Raw genomic sequence first — 15,239 nt, forward strand, 5'->3', positions numbered from 1 at the left:
CCTTAGGAAAATATATGGAATCTAAGATTAGAAAGATTATTTTAGATAGAGATAGCATTTCTACTAAGTTTAAATATGAAATATCTATGCACAAAGAAATTATACTTGCCATACTCTCTTGTCTAAAAATGATAACCTTTCATATACAAGTCACTTTTTTAATTAAAAACATTTTAACAATCATCAACTTTTTGTGTTTTATGTAAAATTTTTTTTTAAAAAGTTATTTATTTTTAACCTCTATTTTTAAAAAAATTGAGTCTCAAATCCCATTCCTCCATCTCATCCCTCCTTTACCCACTGGGAAAGCAAGAAAACCAGAAATGGTAGCATCAATTATACAAGTGAAATTATGCAATTCAAAATTCCATAGTAGATACTTTACCAAAAAACATTTTTTTAAATTATACTTCACTTCATATTCAGACTCTATCAACTCTTTCTCTGGAGTTAAAAAGCATTTCTCCTCATAAGTCCTTTGGAATTATCTTGGATCATTGTACTGATCAGAATAGAGCAGAATAGATCAGAATACATATCAACTAGAATGAGCTGATCATCCTAGCATATTCTTATTATTATGTACAATCTCCTGGTTCTGCTCACTTCATTCAGAATCAGTTCATGTAAATCTTTCCAGATTTTTTAAACCCTGCCTGTTCATCATTTCTCATAGAACAATAATATACCATTACATTCATATACCACAGGTTGTTCACATATTCCTCAATTGATGGACATCTCTTCAATTTCCAATTGTTTGCTACCACAAAGAGAGCTGCTGTACACTTTGTTAAACATGTGGATCCCTTTTTTAGGATCTTTTTGTGATATAGACCAAATAGTGGTATTGTTGGATCAAAGGCTATGTAGTTTTATAGTCCTTTGTGTATGGTTCCAAATTGTTCTCCAGAATGATTGGATCACAACCAACTCCACCAACAATGCATTAGCATTTCAATTTTCCCATATTCTCTCCAACATTTATTATTGTCCTTTTGTTATATTAGTCAAGGTGTGAGATGGCACCTTAGAGTTGTTTCAATTTGTATTTCTCTAATCAACGAGGATTTAGAGCATTTAAAAAAATATGACTATAGATAGCTTTGCTTTCTTCTGAAACTGTGTATTTATATCCTTTGATCTTTTTATCTCCTGGGGGATGGCTTTTATTTTTATAAATTTCATTCAGGTTTACTATATATATAAAGTGAGATATAAGATCTTTATCAGAGAAACTTGCTATAAAATTTCCCCTTCGTTTCCTGCTTTTCTTCTAATCTTGGCTAAACTGATTTTATCTATGCAAAAATTTTTAAAGTTAATGTAATAACAATTATGAATTTTATGCTTAATGATCCTCTCTACCTTTTGTTTGACCATAAATTCTTTCTTTGCTCATTAATCTGACAAATAAGATATTTCATGCTCCCTTAATTTTGTTTATGATATTACCCTTTATATCTAAATCAGGTACCCTTTTTGACCTTATCTCGTATACTAAAAGTTTCAAAATACATTCCCAATTCTAAATGTAATCTTTCCATTTAACAAAGAAAAACTAAGCTACATAAGGGGTCTGAGAGAAAGTTCATTCTTTAAAGACTGAGATCACTTCATTTTTGTTTTTTATCTCCAGAACTTAGCACAGCACTTAGTACATGGTATAACACTTAACAAATATTTATAAATTGATTGATAGTTATATCTTTTTAACAAACTAATAAAAAATGACTTCATACTTTTAAAGAAAGTACAATTCAATAATAAATAAAATTATTTCCAATGAAAATAGGAAATAAAAACTGTTCATTATTTCACTGGAAAACCTTGCTTTTCAACATTGACTGCTATTACAATTATATTTTTGGAATTTCTGAAGTGATCAAATGTAGGAGAGCTTTATAATCAGCTTGCCTTTCTTTCCTCATATACCGTATGCTAATTTGCTTTTCAATTGTTTAAATAAATTTGAGCTAGAGTGTCTTTTTTCTTGCTCACTAAATTCTTTACAGTGTCAATTTGAAATCAAAATAAATGCTTATCATTGCTCTACAAAAGCAATGGAGAAAAAGAAAGCTTAAGGGCAGAATTGCCTTTTCAGGTTATTCTAAAAACCACCCTACTTTTAATTCAATTCAAGAAACATGTACTTCATGACTATTCTATGCAAGGTAATTGCTAAACGCTGAAATTCTTTTTTCTAAATATTTTTTGAAGCTAGCCCTAAAATTAAGAGAACAGGGTATGAATTAATTGAAAACTGACTTACAAAACAAATATCTAATGCTGTATTATGAAAGAAATATTACATTATATGTGAAATATTATATATGAAAAAATAGTAAATTTCAGTGTTATTAGAGTTTTTTAACCTCCACCTGAACTTCAATGTGAAATTGTAATATTTGAACTTACCTATTCAGTTGCTACTGGTTTCCCACTTACTGATACAAGATGACTGACAGACGGTGTATGATCCTACTGCCAAAATACAAAACAATTTAGATAATGGAAAAAATTCTTAATAAAAGAAAACAAATACCTTTGTAACACATTTGAACATGCTAAACGTACATATTTGATTATAGGACAGACAGTGGGGCAAAATGGAAAGAGTGATATACTCTGAGTCTATTTGAACATTTGAGTTCAAATATTATTTCAAACACTGGCTATGTAATTACAGGCAAATCACTTAACCTCTCGGAGCCCAATTTCCTCAACTGTAAAATGGAAATAAGATTTGTATTACTTCCTTTACAAGGTTGCTCTAAGAAAGATCTTTTACAAAACTTAAGACGTTAAATAAAAGTGAGTTATTACTGTTGTCCTTCTTTCAAAGCAGGCATTTATTTTAAAAATATTGAACAATATCATGTATTTAATGGCTTTACATGCTGATCAAGGTGGAGGCAGATGTATTAGCAGCATCACACAATCATATTCCCTATCTTGTCTCTCATTTCAGCTTCTGAGTTGAATTCAAGTTCTAGTCAAGTATTGTGCCAATAGGGCCTGAAATCAGGTAAAACATTCTTGATTATATAAGATAATAATTTAAAAAATAAGTCTTTTAGATGATACAAGTTTTAAATATGGAAAGTATGAAATGAATATTAAGTCTGAATTCTTAGGCTAAGTGTTTCAAGACTTTCAAGAAAAAGTCTGAAGTACTGTAGCCATTAAATTAAAATTAGATTTTGTTTATAGATCACACAATGTTTCTTTGTGTATCTCTTTTTAAAAAGCATAAATTCGTTAGTTAAATTTATGTAACTCTTAAAAATTACATTAATGACTCTAAATGTCTTATTCCTTGCATATTTTTCCCTGCTGTTTATCAGTTATTATATTTAATTTTTCATATGCTATTATCATAGCTGCTCTACTCCTTGATATCAATAACACAAAAGGATGAAACCTTAAATATTAACTGTACAAGGTATAGAACAATATATTGTTTTTGAGAAAGTTATTTCAATTCACTTTCTAACCAACACTCAAGGTGGTTGTTGTTGTTGTTATTGTTGGTTTTTTAATTACAATAATCCTTGAAGATAAAGAAGTAATTTGTATCTGGGAAAGCTATATAAGAATATTTATTACCATTACTGAAATATAGCCTTGTAAGCTAACTAGACAATGGGAAGTTGAATGAAATTTTCCTATCTGTTTTGCTTTCATTCTGATTAGGCCAAAGTCTATTAAAATTCACAAAGCTTCCAGATAAATTTGGGCTGCTATATTTTATAACAATGTTCCCCCGTTTCACTTTGATAGGCAGAGAAAATAAAAAAGCAGTAAAACATGTAATTTTGACTATACTATTTCTTTTGCAATTCTGATCCAGAAAGAAAGATGGGCAAATAGTGCTTCTCATGGAAAAAATATTTTATGAAAACATTCTTCCCAGAGCACTATCAATGATAGTTATATACCCATTTATATGTGAATTATGATTGGGGTTTTCTAAAGATCACTCAAAATTTCAGCATCAAATACACAAAACCCTAAGTTAAGAGTAAATATGCAAACTACAGTTTCATAAATCAAAACTGCACAAATTTACATTTTGGAGTATGTTGGATTTTCCTTCTGGAATAAAAACATTAAAATTTAGGGTAGTCTTTATTTGATAACTTTTACTCCATCAAATATTGGATGTGGGCTGGTGATTTTTTTTTCCCTTTTAGCCTCAGTGTAGCAATTATCCTGGAGGGAAGGGATAAGTTTACTAAATTAGGATTTATATAGTATCTTTGTGTCAGGCATTGTGTTAAGTAAGCATTTCACAAATATCTCATTTCATCTGCTCAATAGTTCTTCAAGGTAGGTACTATTATCATCTGCATTTTACAGTTGAGGAAACAGAAACTGACAAAGGTTAATTTATTTTCCAAGTTCCCACAACTGGTAAGTGTCTGAAACTGAATTTGAACTCAAGTTTTCTTGACTTCAAGCCTAGAACTCTAATTACTGGACCATCTAACTGCCCAACAACTACAATCTAATACGGGGCTAAAAGATCAACCAATTAGCTGCACTTTTACTTTAATATCTCCTTCCTTCCCTGCTTGCTCAAGTGCTCTCTTTCTCCTTCTCTCTGTCTCTGTCTGTCTGTCTGTCTATCTCTCTCTCTCTCTCTCTCTCTCTTTCTGTGTGTGTGTGTGTGTTTGCAAAAATCCAGGCTAACATCAACACCTTTATTCCTCTGTACCATTTTTCTTCCAAATAGTACCTCCATGTTACTTACTCATTTTTCCTTTGCAAAAAAAAGCATTCTCTTCAGAATGTTCTTTGTTATCTGTTTACCACTCTTTAAAATCTGGCTCATAAGCCACCTCTTCCTCAAAACCTTCCATTATCACTCTATTTTACCTCTAAATGTCTTCAGAATAACACATCCTTTTTCACACCTTCAGATCTCTATCACAAACTTTTTTTTTTGGTAAGACAATCTGGGGTTAAGTGACTTGTCCAGGATCACACAGTTAGTTAAGTATCAAGTGTCTGAGTACAAATTTGAACTCAAGCCCTCTTGACTAAAGGGCCGAGTGTTCTTTCCACTGCTCTACTAGTTGTACCAACTTTTTAGTTTTCCTTTTTTCTCCCAAACTTTTAATCTCATATTTCCAAATACCTATTAGATATTTATAGCAAAATGTAACTTAAAAAAAAAATCAACATATATAAAATCAAACTCCCGATATTCCTCCAAATCACTAATCCAGGCTTTCCTATTTATATATTAGTATTTCCTGAAATTTAAATCATATTTGATTTTTTTCTCTTTCTTGACCTCCATAGCTAAGAAATCATCAAGTCCTATCAATTCTTCCTTTAAGTCTCAATGCCATTTCTATAGAGGCCTTCTCATGCCTACTTATCCCCACATCCTCCTAACTAAACTCCTAACCTAACCCAACACCCATTTACTATCCAACCCTTTTCCAATCTACCTTGCACAAAGCTGCCTGACTAATTTTCCTCAAAGAAGTTTTACATTACAACCTTACTCAAAAGCTTTCAATCTTTCCCCCCAAAATTGGCTCCATTCTAACTATAAAATGATGGAATAGTTCTTGACAACACTAATTTCTGTCTGGTTCTATAATTATGGTACAGATACACATTGCCCTTTTCTTTCCTCCTTTTACCTCTAACATTTTTCTTCAAACTACTGTTTCTATTTTCTCACCAACTGTTCATCCTCCAAGCCATACCTTAACCACCTTAAGACCATAATCATCTAGTGACCTCTTCTAAGCATTTGACACTATTTGTCAAGCCTTCCTTCTTGGATCCTGTGACACAAGTACACTGTCTCTCTTATAATGTCTCTGACCACTTTCTGATCTTCTTTCCATTCTCTACATTAGGATGTTCACAAAGTTTTTTCCCTCAGATTTCTTCCTATCTCAACCATTCCTGTGGCTTCAGCTACCAACTCTTGGTAGATGACCCCCAACTTGATTTTCATTCCATTTGTCTAAAGCATTACTCTTGTATTTCCAAATATCCGAAATGCATTTCTGACTGGACAACACAATCTTCTACAGCTAAGATTAATATCATGCAAACCATTCTCCCAAGCACTTAAGCTCAAAATCCTCTCCTCTCATCAAATCAATCACCAAATTTTGCTTCCTTCAAAAATGTCTCTTGTATCTGACCATTACTGCTACTACCACACTAATTGAAATCTTTTATATAGCTTCTTCCTTTGACTTATTTTTTGAACTTCCAATGAATGATACACAACCTGCTAATCTTCCTCAAGAATGGCCTTGATAAAAATAACATTAAATTGGTTGAGTGGGAAAAACACAAACTCTAAAATCAGAGGAGCTCGGTTGATCTCCCTTCTTTGACTACTTACTACCAGTGACTGGACAAATCTTTTAACCTTCCTAGATCAGTTTACTCTCTGAAAAGTAAAGAAGATTGGACTAGATGTGTGGTGTGAAATTCAAATAGAAACAGAGACCACTAAAACACATGTAAAGATCCCAGCAGTTGTATTGACACCTCTGAACTAAATGACCTATGTCATGTATTCATCCCAATTACAAAGTTATGCTCCCATAAAAAAAATTTGATTTCCAGGCCTAGCCATGCCACTGATTATTTTTGTGGCACTGGGCAAATCACTTGACTACTATAGTATTAACTTTCCTGGCTCGGTACTTACAGGAAAGTACTATGTGTTAACGTCCTTCCAAAATTGTGGCACCCTAAAATGAATAGAATACTTCAAATATAATCTAAGCAGAATACAACAGGACTATTTCCTTCCAAGATCTGGCCAATATGCTACTCTGAATAGTCAAAATTTCACTGGATTACTGATTTCAAGTCAGAAGGATTTTAGGGATCATTTCCAATCTCATCATTGACAAAAGAGGAACGAACCCTGGGGCCCTCTTTAGTGCCAGGATTCAAAGTGAGTTCCTCTCTCATTTAAATTATAGGCGACTCAAGTTAAACGCTGCAATGAAAACGTCTCTCCTTGCCATAAATCTTAATTCTAATCCATCCTCTACTAGGCTATCAAAGCAATATTACAAAATATGGTCAGATATGATCTGATCATATTCCCTCTCCTCTCTTCATTCTTATTAAAGAGCATTTAAGTCAGTTTCCTTAAAAACCTAGTTCCCACAGGAGCTCATTGCAATTTGCAGAACAGGAAACCACACTTCGGAGAAATTAAGCAACAAGTTGCCGCCCCGTTATCCCCAACCCATTCCGTTCAGTGACCGGGCTGGACCCGAACACCGCGGCCCATTCCGAACTCTAGAGCTCTTTCTCCACTATAAATTAGCGGGCTCAACCTAGGGATCTTGAACCTGTTTTTAAAACATTTTGGCGATTTTCTTTTGAAAGAATAGTCTTCATTTGTAATCCTTAGTATTTTATTTTATGGGGTGAAAAGCAAAATCTGAGAAAGTCTCCCAAGTGTGTGTGTGGGAGTCCCCAAGATACAAACGGGGTTAAAGGTGGGCCGGGGCAGGGACCGGAACGTCCGTCATATACTCCCTCTCTACTGACGATGCTTAACCCCATGGGCCCGCGCCTCGGCCACGGCCCCTCCATCATCCATGGGGGCGGGTTTCCGGCGTGAGCTTAGGCGCGAACCCGCGGGGCCGAGGAAGGCCGGGGCCCGACTCCCAGGACCAGGAGCCCGCGCCGAGGCCCGGCAGGAGGGGGCAGGCGCCCACGGGGGTAGAGACAAACTCACCTGGGTCACTGTAAGCGGCCGAGGAGACGACAAGGGAAGGGGAGATAGACGGAGGAAGGGGCGGGACCAAAGCCCTAGCTCGGCCGCCCACTTCCCTCCTTCTCTTTTATCCTTTCCAGGCTGCCTCCGGGCCCTGTCGCCCTTCCTCTGCTTTCCCTGACTTTTTTTGTAGTCTCTCCTCTTCCTGTTTTTTTTAACCCTCCTCCTTCCCCTTCTCTCTTTTCCTTTCTCATTGCTCCCCTTCCTCCCTCTTTTTTTCCCTCTTCTTTTGGGGTTCAGGCAGCATTTCTAGCCGTTACCCCTTTAATGGGGTATATAAATATCCGACTTCTTTCACACGGATCTGATGCCCACGTGGGGAAGAGCTTCCAGTGGTTCTCAAACTCTTTTTCTCAGTATCTTTACGGGGTTAACAACTATTGAGAATATGTCCAAAGAGTTTTTGTTTATATGGGTTGCATAATAGATATTTATCATAAATAGAAAAAAAACTAATTTTGAATTTGTAGACCCTCTGAAAGGATTTCAGAGACCCTCCGGGATTCACTGCACCACACTTTGAGAACCAGATATTGATAATGGAAATCGGAGAAGTTACACAAAGAGAATTTACCAGATACTACATGGTGTGAACGAGGTCTCTACTTGTTGTTCTTCTACTCTTGAGATTTTCTTGGCAGAGATACTGCAATGATTTGCCCTTTCTTTCCCCAGTCCTTCTTAACGATGAGGAAACTGGTTTCAGTGACTTGTCGGGGGTCACTCAGCTAGTAAGTGTGTGAAGTCTAATTAGAACTCAAGTAGATGACTATCCATTTCACTGACTCACTATGTGTTGACCTAGGAGTGAGATATATTAGTTCAACTAGAAAAAGGAAATACCTGGTCTCACCCCAAAAGGTGCTGAGGTTTAGAAAGGAGAGCCCAAAAGGTTGGGGATCGTTCATCAATGTGGCCAGGTGTCTCAAAAGAATTTTCAGGTTTGAACCCATCTCCAAGTCAAGGAGCAAAGTTTATTGTAATTGTAGCCAACTGAAGTGGGCTAAGTTCCAAAAGAATTTTAGCAAAGAACCTGGAGCAAGAAGAGAAGTTTATCCAGTTTTTCATGTCACTAATAGGCTACTTTTGTGGCCTAGAGGTAGAACTGAGGAGAGGTCTATTCACTTTTGTCTCAGGAATTTGGTTGTCACTGACCAGTAGATTATTTGACAGTTAACAGTATTTGTAGGACTATCCTAAGGCCAAAAGACTTTAGAATCATTGACAGATTGTTAGAACAATAGCACTCTAAAGTTAGAGGGGCTCAGGATCATTAATATATCTTCCCTAAAATCTAAGGGAAGAAATATAACCAGGCCAAAAGACTTTTACAGTCATTGTTAGAACAATATCACTCTAAGGTCAGGAAAATGTCAGTTTGCTCTTAGTGAGACACACTCCATCAGTGCTTGATAGACATATGTATTTAATATGACTAATACTGACACCATTCTACCATTCAGGTATCTATTCCTTACATGGGTCAAAGAGGAGGCTTATTACAAAGCAGTTTGTCCATAAAAATTAAATGAGATTTGTAAAGTGCTTAACACAATACCTGGCACATTATAGGTGCTATATACAATGTAGCTATTATTCTTTTTACTACCATTACTGATGTGGCCAATCACCCCACATGATGATAAGCATCAGTTGTTAGGGTTCAGTCTTGTGAAGAATTCTTAATGGCGATTCTTTCTGGCAAAAGATAGATTTATTTAGGGGAAGAGGTTACAGGCAAAATGATGGTAAATATGAAATAGAGTTGGGAGAGCATAGAAAGCAGTTTTATGGAAAGGGCAGATTCCATAGTAGAACTTGCCATTTGCCAGGAAAAAGGCAATATCCCATGAGTTTGGGGCATGTCCTTAGCTTCAGGCTAAATCCTGAAAGGGATTTAGCACCCAGAAAGAGTTAGCTAGCAAAAGAAAGAAAAGTAGGGTCAGGAGCATAATGGGGCGAGGAGAGATACCAGATGGCATGAGGAAGGATAGAGAAAAACCACCAAGAAAGAGGCAAAATGAACTGACCCAAAGGAGGGCAGTCTGTATGGCATGGGCTATAAGTCGATTTTATAAGGAAAATTGAATCTCAGGGGCATGACTGGGAATTCTGACAGGACATGGCAAAGTGAGGCTGCCCAACACCCTTATGAAAGGTAGGCTTCAAGGGCTTGACATAACTTGGATTTCTGACTGGGTGATCTCCCCAGAGAGTGGGACCATGGAGTTAAACTTATCTCTAACAGTGCCTTCTCCCACCACTGCCCCAGAGATCAAGTATATCAATTTTTTCTATTTCTCTCTGCCCAACACACCTACCATTCAGTACCTCACCAACTATCATTGGTACTACTTCTTGCTGCTGCTTATTTTTTTTCCTTTTTTACTATTACTACTACTGCTCTACTGCTGCTGCTGCTACTACTACTACTACTACTACTACTACTACTACTACTACTACTATCAATACCACTACTACTATTACTACTACTACTACCGCTCTACTGCTGCTGCTACTACTACTACTAGTGCTACTACTTCTACTACTACTACTACTACTACCACTACTCTACAGCTGCTACTATTACTACCCATCACTATCACCACCACCACCACCACCACTACTACTACTACCACCACCACTACTACTACTTTACAAATATCAGTTGGTAAAACTTTTAAAACATCAATTGATTGCCCTACTTTTGTCAAATGAGAATAAATTTGAGGGTGGAAAGTGCTAATTTTCTATGTGCTCAGACATCTCATAATTATGTTTTTGAACCAGCCCAAGGGCATGCTTTCTAATAACTTGTTTTATGAAAAATCAGTGTCCCTAGCAGAATTACAGAACTCATGGCTTCAATTTCACTTAATACACTTTTAATAGATTTAGCCTCACTTCTTGTCTTCCTCCTCTGTTCTCTCCAATCTGCTTGAAACCCTCAAGGCAAGACTTTTTCTATGCTTGGGATTCCATTTCAATTTAGAAATCTATTGCCACTTGCTCAAGTGCCTTCCTATTCACATTTTAGGTATTTTTTCATATCTCCGATCTACTATTCTATTCATATTTTCAAACTTAGCTTTTCTCCTTTCCTTCATGATTTGTCAGAATATTTCATACTCCCTTTCCCTCTCCCCCTCTACCTGCTTCCTGCAACTACTACCTTTCTAATTTCAAAACACAGTGTTTGTACTCAGGTATTGAGCTTTGCTCAATAGCTACAGTCTTCACTGAAGACCTTTACATAAATCTCATAAATTACAGATGATGGCTTTTAGAGGAGACAACTTGAATGAAAAAGCATTTATTAAGTGCAGAGTTATATAAATGAGATATCTTTGGTAGGTACTGACATGCAGAGTTGGATCAGATTAAGCAGAAAATTTGGTGTGTCTAATTCACAACTTTTGTAGCAAAGTCCAGAGAACAATAGTTCTTCAACTTGCAGAGTGTTAAGGCATGCTGTTGCAAAAAGAGAGTTACCAGATATTTGGGATTTTAGCCCAAACAACTATGTTCAGGTATAATTGGCTTGAAATTCACGTCTCAGTTTTGTCTATGTCTTGGATTACCTTTCAGCAATTATCCTCTACAATTTAATTTGTAATCCCAAAGTGAGGAAATATAGTTTTCCTCTAGGGGATTTAATTATGTCATACAAATTGAGGAAATCCAGTAGAATGTTGATAGTCCCAGTAATTTACAAATGATAGCTGCAGAGACAGGAGATAAATCAAATGTAAATATTATACTTAATGGTATGTTCTTGTAGCAAAATTTTTATCATTTACTTTTTTTTGTTTGTTTTTACTTTGTTTTTAGTTGCCCTCAAAACTGTGACTTGAGCATTAACATTATATTTAGGTTGGATTTAAAAACTTGTTCAAGATGCTGCACATTGATAGAAAAACCAAAGAATGATTTTCTTTTTCTCTTTCTAATTTAATTTGTGGAATAAAGCAAGCATTTCTATAATACAGTAACAAAGAAAAATCAAATAGCATAATCATTCTTAGCTACACATTTCATTTTCTCCACATTTCCATGACAATAGGGAAGGCTGTCTTCCCGCAGAAAACTCATACTTCTAAGTGAGGAAAGGTTGTATCAGAACTATAGTATCTCTCCCAGCTCCATCTTCCTGCTATCATCTGTGTGTTTGAGTTTCTTGTCCCCCACCTCTTGCAGCTTCCTTGGTTTGGTTCCAGAGATATCTTAATGCTGGCACTCCTCTTAATTTCCATAGTTGCTCTTTTGTTCTGTTTACACCTCATTTCCTATGTCTGCTATTCTTCTTTGCCTCCAAAGCAGATGTTTGATGTTTTTCACCAAGCTGCAGGTGCTATCAATTATTGTCCATCTTTTTCAAGAGAAGGTGTTACCGTATTGCTTTCTTTCGGGGAAGTGGAGTTGGGTCAACAAAAACTGATACATAAAAGAACCTCTTTAGTGGATGTCAAGAAGACTCATCTCACTTGCTTCACTCCCAACAAAAGTTCCCCAGTCTTTATTTCTAGTAGGGTCAAGAAGAATAAATTATATTTGTATCTTCCATGACTCAGTTCATGGACTATCCTTCCCTACCTCATCTTACTTACCTCCCAATTTTGTTCTGTAATTCCTTACTGAGTCTAATTGAGGATAGAGATAAAAAAAAAACATGTGTACTACTTTTCAGTGATTCTTTTAAATTCCCATTGTGTCCCCTAGAAAGTAACTCATGAACTTTGGAGATTTCCTCAAAATTCTGGAAAATCTCAAGGAGACATTTAGTATTACCTGAAGGAGAATGGTTGTATCAGAACTTTTAGATTTAATTGAAGTGATGGGTGGAAAGAAGAAGATGGGTGGGAGGAATAACAGGACATTTTAATAGACATATTCCTGAATGGAAATCCATGAACCTGAGGACAGAAACATAATGAAGAACATTTAGGTGAGAAAAAAACTATGATGATATATTCAGGGGAATATTACAAACTGTCTAGTATTATATTGGATATAGATGATATCTTCTTAATTTACCCTCTATCTTGTTAGTTAAATCTTATTTTGTTGGTGTTCATTTGGGTCTAACTCTTCATAACCCCATTTGGGATTCTCTTGACAAAGATAGTTTGCCATTTATTTCTTCAGCTTATTTTACAGATAAAGAAACTGAGGCAAAGAGGTTTAAGTGACTTGCCTAGGATTACACTAATAAGTGTCTGAAGTCAAATTTGAATTTAGGTCTTCCTCATTGGAAGCCCAGTATTCTGTCTACTGTCCCAGCTAGCTACTCTAAATCTTATTTAGATTTCTGATAAAATAACAAGTGAATCCTGGTTCAGATCCCAAAGGCATTTATATTAGGAATCCAGAAAAATAAAAGCTTACAATAAAATATCTAGCTCATCTGATAATGGAAAGTAATTGTTGTTTTAAAAATGATCTTACAGCATTATAACAAATAAACTAATCCATTGGTGTTAGAATGATACCTAATATTCAGGTTAAATATTATAAGGTATGAGCTATCACATTTTTTTAAAATAACTTTTTATTGACAGAACCCATGCCAGGTAATTTTTTTAAAATAACTTTTTATTGATAGAACGCATGCCAGGGTACAGGGTAATTTTTTACAGTATTATCCCTTGCACTCACTTCTGTTCTGATTTTTCCCCTCCCTCCCTCCCCCCCTCCCCCAGATGGCAAGCAGTCCTTTACATGTTAAATAGATTACAGTATATCCTAGATACAATATATGTGTGCAGAACCGAACAGTTCTCTTGTTGCACAGGGAGAATTGGATTCAGTTCAAAGTAATAATCACTTCAAATGCAGCCAGCTGTTGTCTCTTTTATTGTCTCTTCCAAAATCTCACCTCCTTCACTTGGGGCTTGACTAGTTTTCTGGAGGCCTTCTGGATCTTAGTTTCAGTGTTTTTCCATAGTACATGTTGCCACCACTTCTCAGTCCTCCTTAGTTCTGCCCGACTGTTGTCTCTGGCTTGTGAATCTCCTCGACTGAATCCTGGCTTGTGAATCTCCTGGAGTGCATCCTGGTTGAGTCTCCTAGTTTATATATGCTCTCTTAAAGGTGTAAATCTTAAAAGTGTGAAAGGTGTGAACTCTAATAAGTACTAAGTTCATTAGTGAACTAGAGAACTGTTAAGCACCCTGCTAAACAGCCATTGTCTCTCTCAATTCCACTGATTTAGCACTTTGTAAGAATTAAGTGAGCTCATTATTTCTTAGAGCCTAGTTGTATTCCATTATAATCATATATCATAACTTGTTCAACCATTCCTCAACTGATAGGCATCCTTGCAGTTTCTTTGCCACCACAAAGAGAGCTTCTATAAACATTTTAGAACATATAGTTCTTTCCCTTTTCTCCTAATTGTCTTTACAAATAGACTTAGTAGTAGTATTACTGGGTCAAAGGATGTAGGCAGTTTAATATCACTTTGCATTTAATTCCAGATTACTCTCCAAAATGTTTGAATCCATTAATAATCCACATTCCCTTCAACATTTGTTACTTTCCTATTTAATCATTTTAGCCAATCTGGTAGGTGTCAAATGATATTTCAAGCTTGTTTTAATTTGTATTTCTCCAATCAATAATGATTTAGAGCATTTTTAAAATATGACTATAAATTGTTTTGAGGAATTGATTTTCTGACTCAGCTTAAAATATGAGTGATAGATTCTTGATCGGGACAAGAGTATATTCTTTTTTAAAGTAAAATATAATATTGTTACATTTTATTTTTATATTGCATAAATTTCTCCATGGCTTCCTATAATATTCTTCTCTAAGATGTAATATTCTCTGTTGAGGTTTCCTTGGGGTCTCTGGGCAGCCTTAGTTTCAGTTCAGTAATAAATGCAACCAGGTATTAAAGTCCAAATCCTTTATTGTCTCTTTCCAAGTCTTGTCTCCTTTCCGGCAGCCCGGTTAGCTTTCTTAGAGGCCTTCTGTAGTCTTGGTTCTGAGAGCTTGAACTCTGGCTTCTGAATCTCCCTAACTGAATCCTGATTGAGTTCTCTTAAAGGTGTGAATCTTGTAGAACTCTAGTAAGTATTAAGTACATGTACTGAACTAGAGAATTGTTAAATACCATGCTAAATAATCATTGTCTTTATCAATTCCACTGACTTAGCATCTTGTTTCAAGTTTTGGTCCATAACAGCTTCCTTTCCCTTTCTCTCTTACAGAGCCATTTCATATAACAGAATTTCCTTTAAGGAAAAGAAGACTAGAAACAATAATCAGTAAATATATCAATATATTTTTTAAATCACTTAAAATATAAGCAATATTCCACATCAATGGCCATCTAACCATGCACAACCACATATCATGAAAGTATGCAAATCATGGCCTAGAAAAAAAAATGGCAGAGAAAAAATAAAAATAGGAAAAATAGTATTTGTGATAAAATACACAGAGAAGAAAC

The 15,239-nt window shown here is 35.5% G+C and overlaps 1 protein-coding gene across 2 annotated transcripts in view; it reads right to left on the minus strand.

Moving 5' to 3' along the window:
* ESD (esterase D) overlaps positions 1-7,876 on the minus strand; it is a 35,638-nt gene extending 27,762 nt beyond the window's left edge. The window contains exons 1-2 of one of the 2 annotated variants that reach the window (XM_051987317.1): positions 7,745-7,876; positions 2,419-2,481 (exon numbers count right to left, since the gene is read on the minus strand). The gene's annotated coding sequence lies outside the window, so the exon portion shown is untranslated. Of the gene's footprint in view, positions 1-2,418; positions 2,485-7,744 lie in introns of both variants that reach the window. The other variant, XM_051987316.1, reaches the window with a different exon arrangement.
* Positions 7,877-15,239: the final 7,363 nt, after the last annotated feature.

Source organism: Antechinus flavipes, chromosome 3, assembly GCF_016432865.1.
Source record: "Antechinus flavipes isolate AdamAnt ecotype Samford, QLD, Australia chromosome 3, AdamAnt_v2, whole genome shotgun sequence".
NCBI classification, from domain to species: Eukaryota; Metazoa; Chordata; class Mammalia; order Dasyuromorphia; family Dasyuridae; genus Antechinus; species Antechinus flavipes.